The sequence below is a fragment of the Teleopsis dalmanni genome, chromosome 2, assembly GCF_002237135.1.
Source record: "Teleopsis dalmanni isolate 2A chromosome 2, ASM223713v2, whole genome shotgun sequence".
NCBI classification, from domain to species: Eukaryota; Metazoa; Arthropoda; class Insecta; order Diptera; family Diopsidae; genus Teleopsis; species Teleopsis dalmanni.
Genome location: NC_051847.1, coordinates 32,088,322 through 32,110,195, shown reverse-complemented (window position 1 = coordinate 32,110,195; position 21,874 = coordinate 32,088,322). Strand labels below are relative to the sequence as shown.

At 28.6% G+C, this 21,874-nt stretch overlaps 1 long non-coding RNA gene and 5 other non-coding genes across 12 annotated transcripts in view; 2 read left to right on the top strand and 4 right to left on the bottom strand.

The window, feature by feature from the left end:
• Nucleotides 1–21,874, bottom strand: part of LOC119674825 — a 93,492-nt gene that overhangs the window by 14,752 nt on the left and 56,866 nt on the right. The gene's annotated exons all lie outside the window — the stretch shown is intronic.
• Nucleotides 3,963–4,035, top strand: Trnar-acg. Its single transcript has one exon. It is a non-coding gene; the product is annotated as a tRNA-Arg (tRNA).
• On the top strand, nucleotides 10,508–10,580 carry Trnak-cuu. Its single transcript has one exon. It is a non-coding gene; the product is annotated as a tRNA-Lys (tRNA).
• On the bottom strand, nucleotides 11,160–11,233 carry Trnai-aau. The gene has a single exon. It is a non-coding gene; the product is annotated as a tRNA-Ile (tRNA).
• Trnak-cuu lies at nucleotides 12,845–12,917 on the bottom strand. The gene has a single exon. It is a non-coding gene; the product is annotated as a tRNA-Lys (tRNA).
• Nucleotides 18,561–18,633, bottom strand: Trnar-acg. Its single transcript has one exon. It is a non-coding gene; the product is annotated as a tRNA-Arg (tRNA).

The window sequence follows — 21,874 nt, the reverse complement described above, 5'->3', positions numbered from 1 at the left end:
AGATAAAAATGTAAAAGTTGACGAATTTTAAATGTCAGCAGGTACAAACTGCTTTATATACTAGTAGTGATATCCCTACTCTTTTCCTACATATTGCTCACCTTCAAAGTCAAGCATATCACGAAATTAAATAAAACTTTAATAAAATATGAGAAAAACGTTTTAACAAATAAATAAATTTTATTTATTTATTATTGCACGCAACATGCAGTAATTACTGCAATGTTGAACTTTCCTTCAAATAAAATTATAACCTCGACTACGTACCTCAGATTGAAATGGAATTCCAGATATTGTAAAGGTCTCAAGTGCATGAGATCTAAAATATTAGAAGCAATTTTATGCCCTAGTATAAAGAAATTAATCTTAAATATCATTTCGAAAGGTCAAGATTAAAAACGTTGACATTATAAAAAATTATGCAAATTAGTGATTAATTAATATTAAAAATCTTTACTAGGGATTAGAAAAATCTTTATTATCTAATCCTACTTTGATGTAACAGACGGGGATACTAACTGCTGAACTATCGAGGAACTTTTGTTTATTTCGAAACAACAGATAGTGAGAACTATAATAATCAAATGACTGGTTTATGATCTCTGGTCTATTATTTAGGACATTAAAGAAATATTTTATAATATCTAATCAGTTTCACTATACCTTTTGGGTTCTGGCACAATAATCTACTGGCTGAGTGTCCCAATTTTACGAAGCCCTACCATTAAAAAACCTAACTTTTTAAGTATTTAAATAACACAAATAGAAGCAAAATAAGCAGTATCTTATGTTAGCTGTTGTTCCTAGTTATATATATATTTAAAATTTTGTTTATGTTTTTGGAATCGAAATTATATAGTATATTAGTAATAATGGTATTATTAGATATAATGAATCTTTAACGATAAACTTTTATAAGTAATTTTAAAATAAATTGTAGAAATGGTTGAAATATGTAAACATCTGATAAGATTCATCCTACGTCATCAACAATATTTGTAGTAAAAAAATTGAAGAATCTCCCCGACGGGGAATTGAACCCCGGTCTCCCGCGTGACAGGCGGGGATACTAACCACTATACTATCGAGGACGATATCTGCGAGATGTCTAAACTTTACCTTCAACAACTTCTCTTTAGTATATACTAGCAGTGTATATTGGGTTTGCCTACATGGGTATAATTTTCAGTCGTATTAATTATCAGTTGAGAAAAGTTGTAAAAAAAAATTTATAGGAATTGCATCGATCACTATAAATTGAGGAAGTTTACTTAAGATAATCCATAAATAGTACCACGTGAAAAGGAAATGATCGGCTCTGAAACGCCCGTATATCTCATAACGGCATTAAAGCAAAGTAGTCCCTCAGATTTTAAGAAAGAATAATAAGATATTTTTACATAAACTTCAATTTTTAATATTTGTCTCAAGGATTAATATATAACGGTTATGTATTAATAAATAACTTTTTTATGATACAAACTAAGAATCTTTGCACAAAGGTTCGGTTTGAAAGTACAATAACTTACCATATATTAAAACTAAGTATTGTATCATTCAAAATTTTGATGCCACTGCTATGATAAGTTGACTTTGTCATCTCAGGTTAGTCCGGCTTTCGATAACACACAATTTTGTTCATATACTTAATCTGCGGATGTTGATAAAAAGACTTTTTTGTATTTGTCAAAAAGGTATCATGGAAAAGAAAAAACGAGTTGAAAAGGATTATTTATTTAGAAGGGCGTAAGTGTAGTATATATACAAAATTTATTATAACGGTATACTTATAATAATAATTTAATATATAATAATACATTAATACATACATGTACGTACATATATTCATTTCATAACAATTCATATTCATTTATTCATTTATGAAAGAATAAATTTATTTGTGATAATGAGGTATATAATATTCATTATATATCTTCAAAAAAATTTCGGATCTCCCCGACGGGGAATTGAACCCCGGTCTCCCGCGTGACAGGCGGGGATACTAACCACTATACTATCGAGGACGTTGACATTCTGATGTTTAACAATATATTTATAAATTATATATAAACTTTTATTTCAAGGCCTTATTAAATTGGTGTATATATTATAAAGCCATGACATTGATATAACTCATAATGAAACTAATTTTTTTATAGTTTATATTGCATTAGCGTAAATAGTTGAGGTAGGTTTCAAAAGTATGCATCAATTTCTATAGTTTATTTTATATTTGTATATATGCATGACTATCTTTTTATCTAATCTGTAATTAATGGTGATAAATGACTGAGTTTTTTTAAGACGCAATTTTATGATTTGTTGTTGAACAGTATTTCTTATTAATCTAAACGTATAATTAGATTTTTGAATGAAGTATGTGTATATATTTTTTTATAACTGTTCATATTTTTATACAGAAATCGATTAGATGTTATCAGGAGTAGTAGCTCAAAATATTTTTTGGAAAGATTGATTTAAGTAAGAAAATCGTACAACTGTAGTAAATATTAGGTCACAGTTTTATAAGTAGTATTTCAAATTCAAACTCTTATTTCTTGACTCATATAATGAAAAAATAGAACAAATATAAGAAACTGCATATTGTAGCTTCGTATCATTATGGTAGCCTTTTTATTATTTGTGTTTTAAGTTTGTTTTTATTATCTCAAACATATTTATTTATATTCACTTATAAAACGAATAATTTTTACACGGGTATCTTTTTAATACAGAACTCAAATATGGATGTAATACATATATTTTACTTTCAAATTAAAAACATTATTACATTATTTATTAACGAAGCACAATGACTCAAAATACATTATAAAACCGGTTTGACAGACACTGTGCGTCAGAGCGTTTTTATTCCGAAATTGCTAAATCTTCCCTCACTATTTTTAAAATGCATTTCAGTTTTACAGAGATACATATGTCTTCCCATAAGCGTCACTTCAATCTCATTAATAAGTAATTAACATTTCTTGATACTTTTAAATGACGCTGATGTTGACGTTTTTGACCGAGTATACCTCCATTTCAAATATATTAAAGCAAAACAAGAGTTAAAACGTCTTGACGCTCAGCGTCAATGTGTTTCTACCTTAATAAAATATACTATAATATAGTCATCTACGATCTTTTTAATAGTGCTTTGAACTTATTCGTTAATGGCTACTTCAGAAATATCTGTATTTGTACTTGTGAATATCTGTTTTTGATTGTAAATCAATTATTGCAATTATATAGTACTAAGAAACAAGGTATTGGCAAAAATATAAGTATTGTATATACTTTTATTATATAACATATTCTTAGTACTTCGTTTTTTGATGTTAATTATCTGTTTAAATTCAATCTATTAAGCATGATTTCACGTGATTTCACAAAATTCGGTTCGAAAGAAAAGCATCGAATATGGTACTATTACTTGTTACATACTATTATTATATGAGTAGAATAAATAGCTTCAGTATATTATTAAAAATAATAAAGGTAATATATTTCAACTTAACTGGTTGAAATGTAATCACTAAAAATATTAAGATCTACGAGAGAAATGATATATCTATAATTTTTTCTATTTAATTTTCAAAATCTTTAGATATCTACTTTAAAAACTTTTTATAATAACTTTCAATTTCTTTATACATAAATAAAGTTTATATAATAATATTTTATATAAAAATATTTTATATAATTTAGTAATATTCAAACTATTTATTATTCGTACTTAATAATTTTTATTATATTCATTATTGGTCTGGATTATCCGTTATTATAGGAAATTGTGAATAATTTAAAGGCTTCTACAGACACTTAGGCTAACTTATTAGCTTTTTTCTAACCAATAATCTTTGGTTTCTGTTTATTATTTATATATTAACCGATCGCAATTTAAAAAAAAAATTTATTAATGTAAGTAGCTTATACACAATTTTGTGCCACGAAGACACATAGGTCCTGTGGCGCAATGGATAACGCGTCTGACTACGGATCAGAAGATTCCAGGTTCGACTCCTGGCAGGATCGAAGTTTTTTTTTAAACTATTTATATATTTTTTTTCACAACAAGAATTAATCCATAAAATTATAAATATTTTTTAACTTTATTTGCTTTCACTTAAAACAACAAATAATATTAAAACAAAAAAAGTGAATAAAATCATTTCGATTTTACTTGACGAATCTTTAGTTGGTCGGAAAAAAATGGTTTCTTTACCATATCTACGCTCTTAAATATTAACCCTGATTTTCAAAATTGCCTACACCGAGAAATAGACTGGATTTGCATCTAGAAACCATGGAGATCACTGTCCAGCTGAGATAAGGTATGATGCTATGTAAACGAGACCATAAATATTTCCTATAAATTATAAAGGTAGTGGGATCCCTTATTTCTTATTAAGAATTGTAATTCGAACTGAATTATGACACCCTGGAGGTTTAATTGGAGATGATCACATTTATATTCGTAATGTAATTGTTACAGTTTATGCCTTTTTCATGAGGTGAACATACACTCTCTCTAGTTAAAATATTTGTTGGTCGACGGTTTCAGAGCTTGTTATAAGAGTTTTTCAAAGAAATCTTGACTACATGAACTGAACACAGACCAATTAACAGTCTTTGTGCCATACTATCCAGTTACAAAATGTAACATATTCACATTGAATGAAACTAATATATGCAGTCATTTCACTCCCGTAACTTTGGGTTTTAAGCAGAACCAACACGACACTGTCATCGTGGGGTAATCACTGTTGTTCAGGAAAGGCGAAGCTCTGGAACAAAATTCACAACGCAGGTAGAGTGCCGCAAGTGAAACTTTCTCCCTACCTAAACAGTATCTGGTGGCGCCCACTGAATTTTAGTCGCCTCATACGATAAGCATGTCTTACTTCGGGTTTCTTGCTATCACCAGTTGCCTTCCTATCGTTGGATCTTCCACCGTAGAAGTGGGCGTACGCTACCTATTTTTCTATCATCGGGTACCGTTTCAAATACCTTTCTAACCGGAACTCTTTCTTCCACTTGCAGAACATCAAAGTAAAGCTGTTGGGTTCTTATACACTTGAGCATGTTAATGTCACAGTATAACTTGTACAGCTGATCATTCCATCTATATCGTTATTCGTTGTTAACGCGTAAAAGACCATAGACCTTCCAAAAAATTTCTTCTTCTACTTCTCAATGCCCAAAGTTACATTTATGGCCAAGATTGATTCGTGATTGAATCTCTGAACTGGCGTGTGTACGCTAGTTCCCAAATAAACGAAGTCTTTCACAACTTCGAAATCTACATATTAGTCAGTGTCATATACTTAATTGAATATCCTTGTTCTTAAATACCATATCTTTCTGCATGTCCTTTCTTTGTTTGAATTTTGTTTTTTGTTTTTGAAATTTAATTTTTTTTAAGTTTCACTAAAAGTGAGTTAAACAAATAAAAATATTTACACTTGCGCAAGCTAAATTTTTCATTATCACATTTTTTTACGGTCATTGAAATGAATTATGGCACATTAACACGCCCACTTGCAGTTCGTTAGCCATGCATACTTAAGTGGCTTAAAAATTTGTTAGTAATCAAAATTTTATGCGCCATAAAAAGAATTGCAACAAACAATCCAAAAATATACAAAAAAAAAAAAAAAATATTGTTGCAAGAATAATACAAACAGAATTGAAGAAAAGGCTACACACATAACTGAGTAAGAAAGAGAAAACCTGATAAAAAAATACAAAATAAAAAAAATTTTACGACCGACAAAAACAAAATTGCAATCTGAGACAAGATACGTTGCAGCCAAACGAAACGATACGAAGCGAAGCAAAGCAAAGCAACCAGCAAGCAACCTTAACCCATTTGCTAAACGACACCATAGCGACGTGCAGCAGCATAAATAACAAAAGGCAGCAGCATAGATGGCGCCAGAATGCATTAAGACACTGGCTGCAATTAAACTTTAAATGCCACAGACCAGAAAAGAACAACCAACAAAAACTACACACACACATGCACACACACCGACACCGACACTGATACCGACCCAAGGCATAAAAACAGAGCTTGCAAAAATGCTAGAACGTACCAGTCAGTCAGTACGTACTATGCTTGTAGCAGTCGTGCGTAGCAGCACAGCTTCAAGTGGTAACACAATTCAAATATGTACTGCAATTGAAACTGAAATGAATGAAAAAGAAACAACAACAAAAACAATAACAAAAGTTGTAACAACAACAATAACTAAACAAAAATGAAATTTTTTAAGTGCAAATGAATTTTATAGTTTGAAAATGAAAAAAAAGGAAAATAAAAAAATGAAAAAAGCAAACTTGTGGTAAGCAGCAATCCAGGCATGCAAAACTTGTCTGTAATTGCGTAGTAAAGCCACTGGAATAGGCAACGGGTGTAGTGGTGTAAGTTGCATATTACAGTGCAAAACATTGTGCTTTGTGTGTGGGAGTTTTATTTTTTTTTTTTTTTTTGCATAACATATAAAGCGGAAATTCTAAACATACATAAATTTAAGCAGCATGTGAATTTGATTAAATGTTAATAGTTACATAGTTGTTTTTGCTTCATTTACAATATTAATTAAATTAATTAATTAATAAACTAAATAGAATATATTTAGTTAATTCTATATGGTAAAAATAACTTATTTGTTCCTTTTTAAATATTTTTATGCAGCATCCATATTTATTTATAGTGCAATAGGTTTTAAAAATAATTATTATTATTTTTATTTACAATATTATTTATTTGATTAAATAAAATATATTTAGTAAAATTCTTATATTTATTTGTTTGAATACAATATATATTTAATAAAATCTCTATATATAAAATAACTAATATTTTTTTTTGTAACATTTTTATGCAGCATCCACATTTATTTATAGTGCAAAAGGTTTTAAAAATAATTATTATTATTTTTATTTACAATATTATTTATTTAAATAAATAAAATATATTTATATATTTATTTATTTATACACTTAAAATAACTTATTTGTTTTTTTTTTAATAATTTTATGTAGCATCCACATTTATTTATTTATAGTGTAATCGCTTTTAAAAATAATTATTATTATTTTTATGTACAATATTATTTATTTGTTTGAATAAAATATATTTAATAACATCTCTATTTTAAAAATCGCTATTTTTTTTGTTTTCTTAAATATTTTTATGCAGCATACACATTTATTTATAATATAATTGCTTTTAAATATAATTATTAATATTATTTTTTATAATATTATTTATTTAATTAAACAAAATATATTTAGTAAAATTCCTATATTTATTTGTTTGAATACAATATATATTTAATAAAATCTCTATATATAAAATAACTAATTTTTTTTTTGTAACATTTTTATGCAGCATCCACATTTACTTATAGTGTAGTTGCTTTTAAAAATAATTATTATTATTATTGTTTTTTTTTTTACAATATTATTTATTTAATTAAATTATTTTTTTAACATTTTTATGCAGCATCCACATTTATTTATAGTGCAATGGCTTTAAAAATAGTTACATTAATATTTTTATGCACAGTCGCCCATTGTTATTATTTTGCTATCATTGTTGTTGCTTCGGGAGGCAATTGTGCTCTTGCGTTGAAAGGGAAAACAGCACATGTGGAAAATAGTTTTGCTTGCATTCGAGTTATGCTAGTATGTGTGCTATGGATGCTCTCAATTCAATATACATACATATGTACTCTTCTATAAAATTTAATGGTAGTACGTTTAACAGCTTCTACTCCTAACTTCAGTTCTGTTAAAAATGTTGAATGCATGTTTATGTTACACATACGCCATGTACAGCGCATTTTTATTTTATAAGCAATTTTTATTGCTAATGTTACACGCCTTTTTTTAAGTCATATAAATTCTTTTTTTTTTACATACGTCTATATTGTAGTTTTTTTTAGCCCAGTATGTGTTGTTTTTCTCACATTTCTGTTATTTTTTTTTTCTCATATTATTGTTCTTTTTTCTCACAATATTTTCGTTGTTGTTGTTGTTTTCTTTTTATCGAAATGTTACATAGCAGTGCGTCTTTGCTCTTGACATCACCGACCGACCGACCATGTGTACAACACAAACAAAACCTACAAAGAGCAGCACTTGAATGTTTATGCTCTTGCAATGCAGTGCTTTCTGAGTAGGCAGGCTACGTGCAGTAGTGTAGTCTGCATTTTGATAGTGCTCCTCATACATAGTGTATATGTGTAAGTGTGCGTATGAGCGCAGGTGCACTCAAGCTTACACATACTCGTATGTATGTGTTCCAATAAGAATTGCTTGCAATTTCATTTAATTGCCTTTACTGTTTGCGTTTTCATTTGCATTTGTATTTGTGTTTGTGTTTGTGTTTCAAGTTCCTAACCTACACCACGTGAAAAATATTGCGTCTGGCAAGCTTTGGCTATACTTTGCATTTGGTTTAATGCATTACGTCCGTCGCGGAGTAATTGCAATAATCATAAAAATAATTCAAATAATTTTATTTAAGTGCGCGCGAAGTTGTACGTGCTTAAGACATTTCCAGTTGAAAGTAAAATATTTTCTTATGTTTTTAATAAATTTATTTTATTAAATTTTATATTAGTTGTGTTGTTAATAAAAAATTACATACATATATAAACTATATCGGCTGAGCGAAAAAATTCAGAAATTCTAGAAAGTACTTATTCCTATTTTAGTTAATATAAGATATTTGTGCTATATGCCTCAAATAGACCCTAATTTATTATATCTCCAATGAAAAGTGTTGCTAAATTTAAATATTTTCTCTCTATATTTACAGGGGTTGCCAACAATGTGACCAATAAAAAAAATATGAAAAAAATGTGCTTATCGCTATAATTTAAAAATAAATTAAAAAAAAAATATATATATATATATATATATATATATATATATATATATATATATATCAATGCAAGTGAAATTGAAAGCGTGTGGAAAGTGGAATTATTTATATACAATTAATTTATTAAACAGTTGAAATTCAAAAATTATTATTAAAAAAAAATTTATAAAAAATAAAAAAAAATTATTAAAGAAATATAAAAAAAATATTATAAAAATGATTCAAAATAAATTAAAATAATTTTATTTAAAAAAAAAAGTCACTCAAATTTGTGATACTCAGTAAAGTGCAATATAAATAGAAAAAAAAAATTATAAAAAAAATTTAACAGAATAATCGACAACTCAAAAGCTGTACTAGAGCTATGTAAGTATTGTTTATATTTATAAAATTATATACAGTTTCCTACACATATACGTAAATGAGCATTTACATTCAACAATAATGACGAAAAACACGTAACTCGTTACTAATGTATTAAAATATTTTTTAATCCTATATACAATTTGGCAGGAATTTATATGACAAAGCAAGTAAAGAATGTGAGAATTATAAAGTTTTTAGTGTGCTTTGATATAATCCCAATAAAAATGGCGACAGAATTTGCTATTGTGTTCACTAAAACGACACATAATTGTAAAATATCATATGAAAAATTCAGGCAATCAAATGATTGCTTAAAAAAAATTAAAAATTTGCTAAGAAACCTAAAAGAATACTCTAGAATTTTTAATCTACATTATAGTTATGTGATTAGTCTTTATAATATTTATAAAATTATATATAATTCCCAAAAGTCATACTTGCACTAAGTAAATCTGATTCATATAATGGATATAAAATGTAACTCGTTACAAATGTTTTAAAATATGTTAAGTGTACACAAAATTTAGCTATAATATATAACAAAGCAATTTAAGGAAGTGAGAATTATAATTTTCTTTTGAAGTAAAACTATATACTATTCAATTTTAAAGTATCTGTCCGCGTGGGTGAACAGATAGATGAACGCGCCGGCGTAAAGGTGAGTTTACGGGTAGACAGTTGGATAGACAAATGAATGTATGGCCGGGCGGACAGATAGATTGACGGTCGAGCAGAGGTAGATGGATGTACAGACAAGCTGACAGATAGTGTGTGGCGGGCGGAAAGACTGACGTAAGGATAAATAGACGTACAAGCGAGGGAACATATGGAAGTGCAGACGGGTTAACAGATAGTGTACTGGCGAACGGATAGACGGATGTACGACGACAGAAAACTTTGTTGAAGAAATCTATATTTGCAAACTTATATAGTATGTATTAATTTGCGTTCGAGTTAGCGTCCTGTAGAGCAAAACTTTAAACTTGCTGAATAATTCTTCACCATTCAGCGCTATTTTTACTGTCGTTCTCTTCTTGTTTAGCCGCAATATTTTTCAAATTACTTTTGGGCTGAGAAATAGAAGAGAACAAAAAATTAAAATATAACTGGAAAGATATGATTTTGTGATTCTATATATATTTTAAAATTTTTTTGTAATATATTTATTAAATTATTTATATCGAATTCTTAAAATTAACATTTTAGAGAATTGTAGATACTCAGACACCAAGTAGGTCAAATGCCCGGCTAGCTCAGTCGGTAGAGCATGAGACTCTTAATCTCAGGGTCGTGGGTTCGAGCCCCACGTTGGGCGATCAATAGTTTTTTGTCGTCAAGAGTTTAAGTATTATTTTTTTAAATGAAGAAGGAATATAGGTTTCAGAAACTACTAGAGAGTTTACTATCGGTTATAAGATATTTTTTAGTATAAATTTTTTTAATTTTGGGGGTTGATTCTTGATCTGTGGTTCTCTTATTGAATATGCTATTAGGAAATTTTTTTGAAAATATCCTTATAAAATTATACATTATTGCTAAATATTATACATGGATGTCGAATACCACAAAATCCATATAAAAAGCGGTTTGAATGACGCTACTCCATTACTTGCTAAATGAGTCCTTTTACGTAAGAGAGACTACCTCCTTTTGCAAGGGTGATAAAGTTTGCAACAAAAACATTTTGATCATCATTAAACAAGCAATTAACTAATTAGTTTAAGTAGACTAGGTGAAATTTAAAAAAAAAAGCCAGCAAACAATATTTTGTTTATAAAGATTATTAAATATTTTCTTCATTTTGAACTTTTGGGTAGAGTTAGAAATTTCTGTTTATATTATTTATTGGATAATATTTAAAAAAAAAAAATATTTTGTAATAAAAAAAACTCTGTGGCCCATGGGGGGATCGAACCCGCGACCTTCGCGTTATTAGCACGACGCTCTAACCAACTGAGCTAATGGGCCAGATACATCCAATGGCTCTAAAACTGCAATTGACCCTTCTCAGTTATATGTTTGATTGGGAAATTTTAGAATATAGAAAATTTTTAGTGAAAATCATAAAATGGTTTTATTTCCTATTTTAGGCTAATATAGGTTTTATATAATTAACTTATAGTCACCAAATTTTATGATGACTTTATTTTTACTGTACATATAATATGGGCTCGATAATTCGAACACAATCAATAATTGAGACAATAATGAAATGATTTATATGAGCATAGGATTTGCTCATCTAATATTAAAAATTCTTTGAAAGTTAACATTTTGCTCTACATTCGCTCCGTATTTTTATGCTAGCACCTTTTAAAAATTAAAGACTTAAAAGAAGAAGAAGATTTGAGTTTGGCTTCAATTGATACCCAAAAGCTATTGGACCATTATCGATATTAATTAAAGACATCGCTGTGATATTTGATATGGTTTCGTTCCGCTGGGGGACTAAGTTTCCTTTTAGTGAGTTAATGATATATTTTAGAGTATGTAATTGGAAATGTTAACAATTTATAACATAAATGTGCTTCTTCAAAATTATGAAGTGACTAGGATGTGACATGGGTGTTATTAAGAAAAAAACCTAGCAATCTGACAAACTCCGTTCAGATATCAGTTTTACGGTAGTCTTGTTGACGGATAACAGGCGCTTAGGAAACCACTGTAAAAGATTAACTTTCCCATTTAATCATTCCGGTCACAAAGGAGAAAAGGACAATGAAAGTGCCTAACATCTGCTTTGTTTCTGTCCACTGCATAAACAGCGTCGATTGACAATGTTATACGCTTGGTTTTTTAAGGATTTTGGCTAGTAGCAGGACCTCCTTTTAAAGAGTATTTCTGGCTTTGCCATAAGTGCAATTTGGTTTTTAAAACTCTAAGTTCTTATATGGGAACATAATAGGTCAATAGGCTTAAGTGGTTCTTTTGGATTGCTTCACAATTTCTTTAATATACACGTGTCAATATCTTACACATCGGTTTATCATATTTGTTTCATTATATTTATATGATATACATATGTACACCATTAATCATATAACGAATTATTTTTTCGCAGTACAAAATATTACTTCAGTCCATCCACTACATACATTTTAAGGAAAATGGATGTAGTGGGAGCTACGCCTGTCCCTTTATCAACGTCTTTATCCAAATGTATGAAATGAAATACATAGTTTTCTTTTGAAATGGGTTCGTTGGTCAAAATATATTAAAACAATAAATAGATAAAAATTTAAGTTTGAATTTTTGGTCAACCAAACTTTAATAAAATAACTAAAACTTTTTTGTTGTCTTTTTATTTTTATTCGAACTCTTCTAACTTTTAAATAGTTTCTTTTCGTCATAAGATACGTCACTTTCAATGAAAAAAATTAACTAAAAAAAAATTAACTAAAAAAAAATTACCTAAAAAAAAATTATCATTAAATTTTTAACAGATATTATCAAAATGAATTTCTATATATTTAAAATATTTTGAAGTTCTATGATTATATGTAAAGACTTTCAAATATTAAAACAAACAAAATTAACTAAATTTTATTTACATGGACAAAAAAAAATAAAAAAAGACTTCGCCCAACGTGGGGCTCGAACCCACGACCCTGAGATTAAGAGTCTCATGCTCTACCGACTGAGCTAGCCGGGCTTGTTGACGTGGCAACGTTAATTTGTATTTGAATGTGTTGAGGAGTAAATGTGCCTGTAAATATATATTATTATAGATATTATAATGATATTTTCAAATTATAATTAATTAGATAAAATATAATAAATAAATATAAAATTAAATATTTTTGTCATTTATATATACAATCAAGTAATCAATAACATTAACTTATCGTGGACTTTGTTCATGTCTCATCTAGGAACTTGTTTCGGAAGCATCCAAAAGTATTTGGGACAGCACCGTTCGTTCGTAAAAGACAAGTAGTGGACATTACATGCTCCTAATAAACACTTAATTAGAGACTATGTTTAAAGAATAACAGAACTAGTTGCTTCGATATTTCATTCATGACTTACTACTATATTCCTTAAAGTAAATAAAACTTGAAATTAATAAAAAAAATTAATGAAAAATATTTCCAGTACATCGAATGGTGCCACAAGTGAAAATTAAACTGGAATATATCTCTAATCCCGCTTACAAGTAGAATTGACATGAAAACATTTTAAATTCTTCATTAATCAAACTTAATGTAACTGCAGCATGTACAACACTCAAATTTCATTAAATCCAATTTAGACTGTTTACGAGGCAACATAAACTGTAGAAGTTAAATACAACAGACCTACAGACATAGAGACGTGGAGACGTGGAGACGAGTTGACAGACATAATGTGTACGTAAGCAGTTGAAGTGGATGTCAAACGTGTTGTGTATACAAAAAGCAGACGCGTTTGAAGTTGACAAATGTGAGTGCGTGAGTAAATACAGTACCGCAGACCGACCCATCACAGAGCAGAGGCATCACAAAGATATCACAAACTGAATTACATACATTTTTTAAGTCCATATGCTTGTATGCTCTAAATATTTATGTACTTATCATTATGTTAACTCGAACCTGAACCTACCCCAATGATGTTGTCATTATAGCCACATTACAGTGGAAACACAATAATACAAATATAGACACACTTGCTTATATAAAGAAGCAATAAGAGCTCATTTAGGCTTTGTAAGACACCAGAGTACTAGCATGTAGTAATCTTTCACATTTGCTAACATACTTACAAGTATATTGTTCCATTACCCTAACTGCAAGACTTGGTGTTATTGGTATTGTACATTGGCACTTTAATATTCGTTTATATCAGTTGAAATACAGAAAGAGGTTCAGAAAACCATTTAAAGTGTTGAACAGAGCACAATATATACGGAGGTTATTTTTTAGCTACATGTTTCTAAAATTAGACCTAAGATAATTCAGAGTCAAGAACCGAAAATGCCGGATCTATGGAAAAATGTCTTAGCATTTTTCGCACATCAATAGTCGCAATAAAAAAATGTCGAATTCTCTACAATGGTGACAAAAGCACGGGTTTGCGGTAAAAATAAGTACAAAAAATAAATGGAGCAGTATTGATTATGCCTGTTCTTACAAATAAGATGCAATCATATGGTCCATTGATGGGTAAAATATTGAAAGTGATGTTTGACCTAGGAAGCAAATATTGCGAACCAATAAGAAACCATCCTAGCATTATCTAAGCAAAAATATTGCTTATCGAAATATATGAAGGGACAAATCCATACTTACGGATAATCAAGCTGCTATTTCATGAACACTAAGTTCATATGAGATAGATTGCGAGTTAGTGTGAAATTGTGTCCTTGGGGTTCCTGGACATGCAAATATCGTGAGAAATACGTAAGCATATATATCGCTAGAAAATGATATTCTATGGCTACGTAAAGTCCCGAATCATATTGTAATATAATATAAGTGTTTGTGGGAAAACCAAGAAATCTAGAAAGAGAGAAGTTTCATGCATTTTTTGCTGCATCTTCTATGGTTGAACTGTAAACACCTGAACTTTGTTGTAGTATAAAAAGAGGAGTGTTATTGGGAATAGGTAGAGACAGAAAGTCTCAAGAGACTTGGCGTTAATTCGGACCATTAGAAATCTATAAAAAATTTAATGATTTCTTTAAAGAAATTCGGCTGTAATATTCCGAACATAAATCGCAAAATAATCTTCTACCTAGAAAAATCTAATGAAACTATTATGGTTTGAGTGGTTATCATTATTATTAGCAGGGATAATAATACATTTCGATGAGATCTGTAAGTATACATACCTATGTAAGTAGGATGAATTTCATGTTTCAATTTGCTTGCATAACGTCACGTTTCCGCAACAAATCCGGGTCAAGGTTTTTAAAAGGTTACTTGAAATATCACTTTAGCCTATATAACAGAAACAGTAATGCAGGTTAATCTACGATGGCAAATAAAAGAAGACACCTATCTTGTTTTACCTAGTATGAAATTGTAAAGATTTATTATCTCCCACAAATGTTCTATTTATTGCAAAACTCAATTAATCCATTGGAAATCATAAACTTCTTAAACATATCTACATTTAGTGTTTTTTTTTATAAAAAAAGCTCGGTCTCGTAGTGGTTCAAAATTTAGAACCCTAAGCTGCAGTTTTTTATAATTTTCCATATAATCCTTATTCATTAAGAATTAGTATTGATATTTCTTACTTATGAAGTATAGAAACCGAATGTAGTGCTCTCTTTATTAGCTTTCACGCTTACTTCACCCCTTTTTCATATATTGCAATATTAATTTTGTTATACATAATATGTGAAATTTTAGTTTGAAGCATTGGCTTCCCCACCTCTATAGAATCATTTTGTTTTGTATTTTATTATTATTCATATATTACTTACTACAAAGGAGTTCTGTCTTGGCAGTTTGAAGTTTATATTTTTACTACACAATGGCTTTTGGTTATTCTTCCCTTTCATTGTTTGTCGAGACCTATTTTTACGATATTATTTGTGTCTTATTTTTTTTTAATATTTAGTTTTTTTTTCACGTTTTCATAATTCAACAAAAGAATAAAAAATAATGCAGAATATATGAAGATAATATGCCATTACTGCAGCAATCAGAACTGTGAGTAATATCCAATAGGAAATAGAACTATTGTAATTCGGGAAACTGTTTTAGGCTTTTATCTAGTATTTGCATAATTGGTGGACTTAAAAATAAGAAATGGGATATTGCAAATAATAATGATAACCTTAATGCAGAACTTTAATGAAAACTTTAATAATTATATTGAATTACAAAAATTCAAGAACCCAAAATCATTTAGTATCACGACTTCAAATTTATCCGATTTTAAAGACCAGCTTGATTGTAAGTTTAACAAGAAATTTTAACTTAATGGCCACACAAATAAAATCTTATATTGTTTATATATAATATTATTCATATTATTATATATAATACCAAACATATATGTTACATATCATATATACAATATAGGTATATATATTTATAAAATAATTAAACTCATTAAAATGAAAGCAGTTGATTTTGATGCAGCGGCGCACTACATCTTATTAAAACTATCGGGTTTCCAACGAGTTTTCCAGAATTCCTATGGTTCTTGCGAGGAATGTGGTAGCAAAATGGCGAAAAATCGCTAATTGAGATACATGGAAGTTAATCAATGGCCTGCCACTGCAACCAACACACTAACCAACCTATGGTATTATATATATTCATCGTTTGTTCATTAAATACAGCAGGATTATGGGTTATTGAATTTCCAGGTTGTAATGAGTAAATAACAAAATGGTGGCTTTTTCCTTCAGATAATTTACTACATATAAGATAAGTTTGATAGGTACTTGTCCATAGAAAGAGAAATTCTTCTTTCTGAAGAAGTATAGATTATAATATACAGATCATTTCTCAGCAACCCATACTAAATAAGATGATCTCAAACAAAAAAAAATTATTTATTGCTACGAATTATAAGATAATTTAAATATTTGGTATTAAAACTCTGCGTTAGTGTTAGGTATTATCTCTAGTCTGGTTTAGTTGTTAAGTCATATTAGTATAATGTGACTGCCTGATTACAAGTACTACTATATATCACGACAATATCGGCTTTCAAACTTATTTAAATTTAATAAAATATATTTTGAAACAAATTCAAGTGTTTTGACTATTAATGATATAATTTTATTGCATTACATAAAATATTTTGTGTATTTGAAGTCTATATTTTGTTGCCAATTGAGTGGAAGAGACGACTGAGTTTATATTATTCATTTTTACAGAGAACAAAAGCTCTATTATCTTAGCACCTATCCTCTGTACTATTCGTGTAAAGTATAAATCTTGCAAAAAGAGTTTGAAAATTTGTGTTAGAGTCATAAAATTTGTGAATAAATTTATTTTAGAGTTTTTATATCTATCTTAGGTATATCCATAAACCACCAAGAATGGTGAGACCAACAAGAAAGGATGTGAATATTTTCTTTTCACTCTTAAGACACTCGACTGCCAGTAACAGTTCATTATTTCTTTCATTAAATGTTGATTCGATGGCTAAGTTGACAAGTTGTTCTAAGCGATTAATAGTTAAAGCATTTTCTTCGACTAGCCTATCTACGTCAGTTGTATCTGACCCATCTCGACGTCGGGTTCTTACAATATTAATATGAGCACGACATATTGTTCTCATGCGATAACGAATAAACATAACTTCTGTTGAGTATTGTTTCTGGCACTCTAGATATAAGTCAGGATAGTCTTTCCTGATTTCTTCAGTTCCCAACTCTCGCATGGCGTTTACACGATGTAACCTCTCTGGTGCATACATTATATATTGGATCCAAATTTATTGGATCCAACAAATTAGACTATTAATTTTGTATTTTTATTTTTCAAACTGTAGCCAGGCAACAAATTTTTTCAATATTATAAATTAAAAATTATTTGATTTATAGAAGAATTTATTTTTTTTTTTGACAGTCATGACTTAATTTACTTTGTTATAAAAATGGATTTATTACTACAAGTAAAGATACAAATTATTTTGGATATATATATGTAGTAACAATCACTCAAGATCAAGTCTAAATCCATATCCACCAATTTCATTGTCTAAATCATAAAATTGGATAAGTGAGCTAACGGAAAATATTGGTATAACTGAAGGCTTATAAACCTAGCGCACAATTTTGATTGTATCCCCAATTTTTTCCAATTGCTTCCTTATACATGCAGGCTATAAAGCAGTTAGACCTTTATGTATTTTAGCAAATATTTTGAGTTGAGTTGAGTTCTATCGAAATTGAATTAACTGGTATTGCAAATTTGTTCTAAAAAATTGCTTATAAGAGTTAGCTACATATGTATAAATGTATGTCTAAATATATATAAATATATATCTAAATATATTTATTTAAATATATGTATCGAAATATGTATATCTTAATATATACCTAAATATATATATCTATATCTAAATATATATCTAAATATGTATATCTAAATATATACCTAAATACCTAAATATATATGTATACCTAAATATATGTATGTGTATCCAAATATATATATATATCTAAACATATCTATATATCTAAACATATGTATATATCTAAACATATGTATATATCTAAACATATGTATATATCTAAACATATGTATATATCTAAATATATATATATATATATCTAAATATATGTACCCAAACATATTAACCATTTTTTAAAAATAATCAGAATATATCTAAAAAAAAACTTCGATCCTGCCAGGAGTCGAACCTGGAATCTTCTGATCCGTAGTCAGACGCGTTATCCATTGCGCCACAGGACCACTTACGAAATCTCGACGGTAGTTCTGGTAAATGCGTAAGTATTTAATTTATTCATGTGCGTATTAAAAACTGATCACTTAAGTCATCACTTAATTAATGCGCCATGCTTAGATACATACGAGTATCTCATTTATTTCAAATTTTATTATCTGAGAGTGTAAGATTTAAACAAAAGATCGTTTGTATTGTAAATGGAAAACAAAAAATTAACAATAAAATTTAAATTTTTGTGTTGGCTTATAAAAAATGAAATACAGTGCTTTAGATTAGCTCAATGTATGTTTATATTGTTAGTATCTATGTATATATTGTTATTCATTTTATATGTATATAATTTGAAAAGATTTATCCAACAAAAATGTTTTATTATGACAATGTTAGAAGAGATCCAACCATATAGAGTGCTGGGTAATAGATAAGAAGATAAGCTGTATACGAATGATTAATACCTCCCAAAGAAGATATAAATAAGGATGTAGTTTACTTTATTACATTTATAATAACATAAATCTATTGCAATTGTAATTTTTATTCCATTCATAACTGCATATTAAAGGTTTCAATATAGTTTATATATAATGTTCAATATATAATGTTTACAATATAGAGATTTCAGAAAACTTTTGTAAAATATTTGACTTTATATACTCTCAAGCAGTTCTACGAGACGAGCTATCACATCACTATCTCTATTTCTGGACAAAGTTAGTATGTAAGTTATCATATAATTATTCTGGGACTACAGTTTAAAATTTTATAGAAATGACTAAAATTGTCTGAATATACTATATCAGTTAAATGTGTAATATTAAAATTATGTCATATATATATATGTCATACATATTTGCTGTATTTTAAATAATAATTCTCATATGCTTTAGTAAATCATCCGTTGGCTGGATAATGCAAACCAAAACCTTGACGAAGGAGGAAGTTAGTGAGGGAGGTAGTTTTGAAGTAAACGATTTAATATACCGTCTTGTTGAGTAGTGTTGAGTAGGACACTGACTGATTGCATGTAGCAAGCAAATTATTTTGCTTTGTTATTACTGCTATCCTTCTCTCCTAGTGGCGCTTAGGGCCTAATAGGGGTTACAGTGTAAGTTTATTTATATTAAAATGAAAAGTACTGAATATAAATTAGTTGTCAATTAACAATATGGTTGCCTCTAGATAGAGATTTCTAGTTTTCTTAGAGAATTATCAGAAATTATTTTAATATTAGTGTGAGCGTTCTATAGCTTCCATGAAGCTATTATACATAATCACGTAGTCATAAAAATAAACGAGTGTTCTTATATCAAATTCGTTGCAGTTCTTAAATCGTATTTAACTACATATTGGCAAATAAATTTATCGGTCGGTATACTAGTGCATTGCATTTGTAATTACCAGTTTCTGCACTTGCATAAGTCTAAAGTGCAATACGGTAATTTCCATTGCTTTTAATAGACATTTTATGTATATATTTAAAGTAGATTTTTTTAGTTTAAATTTATATATTATTTAACTGTAGTGTTCGCTTATCTAAAACTCATTTTACATTCTCAATGGGTTAAGTTCAGTCATTCGCCCCAATCACTCGCTCGCCCATTCGCCTAATTTGAATGACAATGAAAATGTAGTTTTGACTCGTGCAATAAAAATGGTTTTAATACGTTTTTGCATGTTTAATTATCTCGGTACAGTCGTAGATATTTTTAATAATAATTATATTTCACTGCATGCAAATGACTCTTAATTCAAATAACTACAAATTATGATTATTTTAAAACAAGACAAGTGAGTTTATTGACATCGAGACGCGAATGACACAGTTTAATTACCGCAACGCTTAGTTGAATTAATTAAAAACTTATTTGAATTTAAATTAACTTTAGTTTTATAATTAAGTAATGCATTTGCATAAACTATATGAAAACTGTGCTAGTAAGTCTATCGGGGAGGGAAAAAATATATTCAGGAAATCGTGCTTTAATAATCATTTGTAATCACTTAATTGCAATCAATGGGTTTTGTCTGTTGTTAAGATTGATCAGCAATTCAATCAGTCATATATATTTTTCATAATAATGTAACAGTTTTTTATTAAATATAATTAACACCATAGAATGTTCTGTTTAAAATCCCCAGAGTGGTTGTCAATAGTAGTCTCATAGAAGAACACAAAAACACCATGAAATGTACCCAGACAACTTATTTATAATGATACTATTATATTGGCCGGATTGCCATATTATTACTCTGTTGTTAGAACCATTCCATAGCTGAGAAATAAAGAAGAACTTCCTAGTAGTTAATTAAGCCTGAATTGAGACATAACATTTTTGTTTGAGTTAGGTTAGAAGTTAGGTTATTCACATAAAAGTTCCACCCTTCTTTATTACAAGCTCACGCTCTTAATAAATTAAATGTTTAATGTCTCTATAAATATATATGTATATATATATATATATAATATGTATGTAATAATTCTCCTTGAAGTTCTAAAACGTTCTCGATTTCTTTAAATTGAAGTTTATATTCGGTAGCATTTGAAGTATATTAACTATACACTTTAGTCATCTGATTTTTGGAATTTTTCTAAGAGCGGGATTTAATATTGCTCCCGTTGTCAACTATATGTCACGTCCATACGGTGGAATTGATGTGACTTAGGTGTTAAATGTCTCTATAAATATATATGTAATAATTCTCCTTGAAGTTCTAAAACGTTCTCGATTTCTTTGACTTGAAGTTTATATTCGGTAGCATTTGAAGTATATTAACTATACACTTTAGTCATCTGATTTTTGGAATTTTTCTAAGAGCGGGATTTAATATTGCTCCCGTTGTCAACTATATGTCACGTCCATACGGTGGAATTGATGTGACTTAGGTGTTAAATGTCTCTATAAATATATATGTAATAATTCTCCTTGAAGTTCTAAAACGTTCTCGATTTCTTTAAATTGAAGTTCATATTCGGTAGCAATTGAAGTATATTATATTTTTGGAGTTTTTCTAAGAGCTGGGTATAATATTGCTCTCGTTGTCAGCTATATGTCACATTATTTTTATCAATGTCCGTTTACAAACCCTCTCTATTTGAGATAACATTCGCTAGATAATTAAATCGGATTACATCTTCAAGTACTTCACTATTTTATAAAGAAACTGTATTATTAACTCCAAAAACCTTTGTTTTGTCATCTTGAGTGCTTGACAAACACTACTTAATAGTGCTTGGCTTGCAACAGC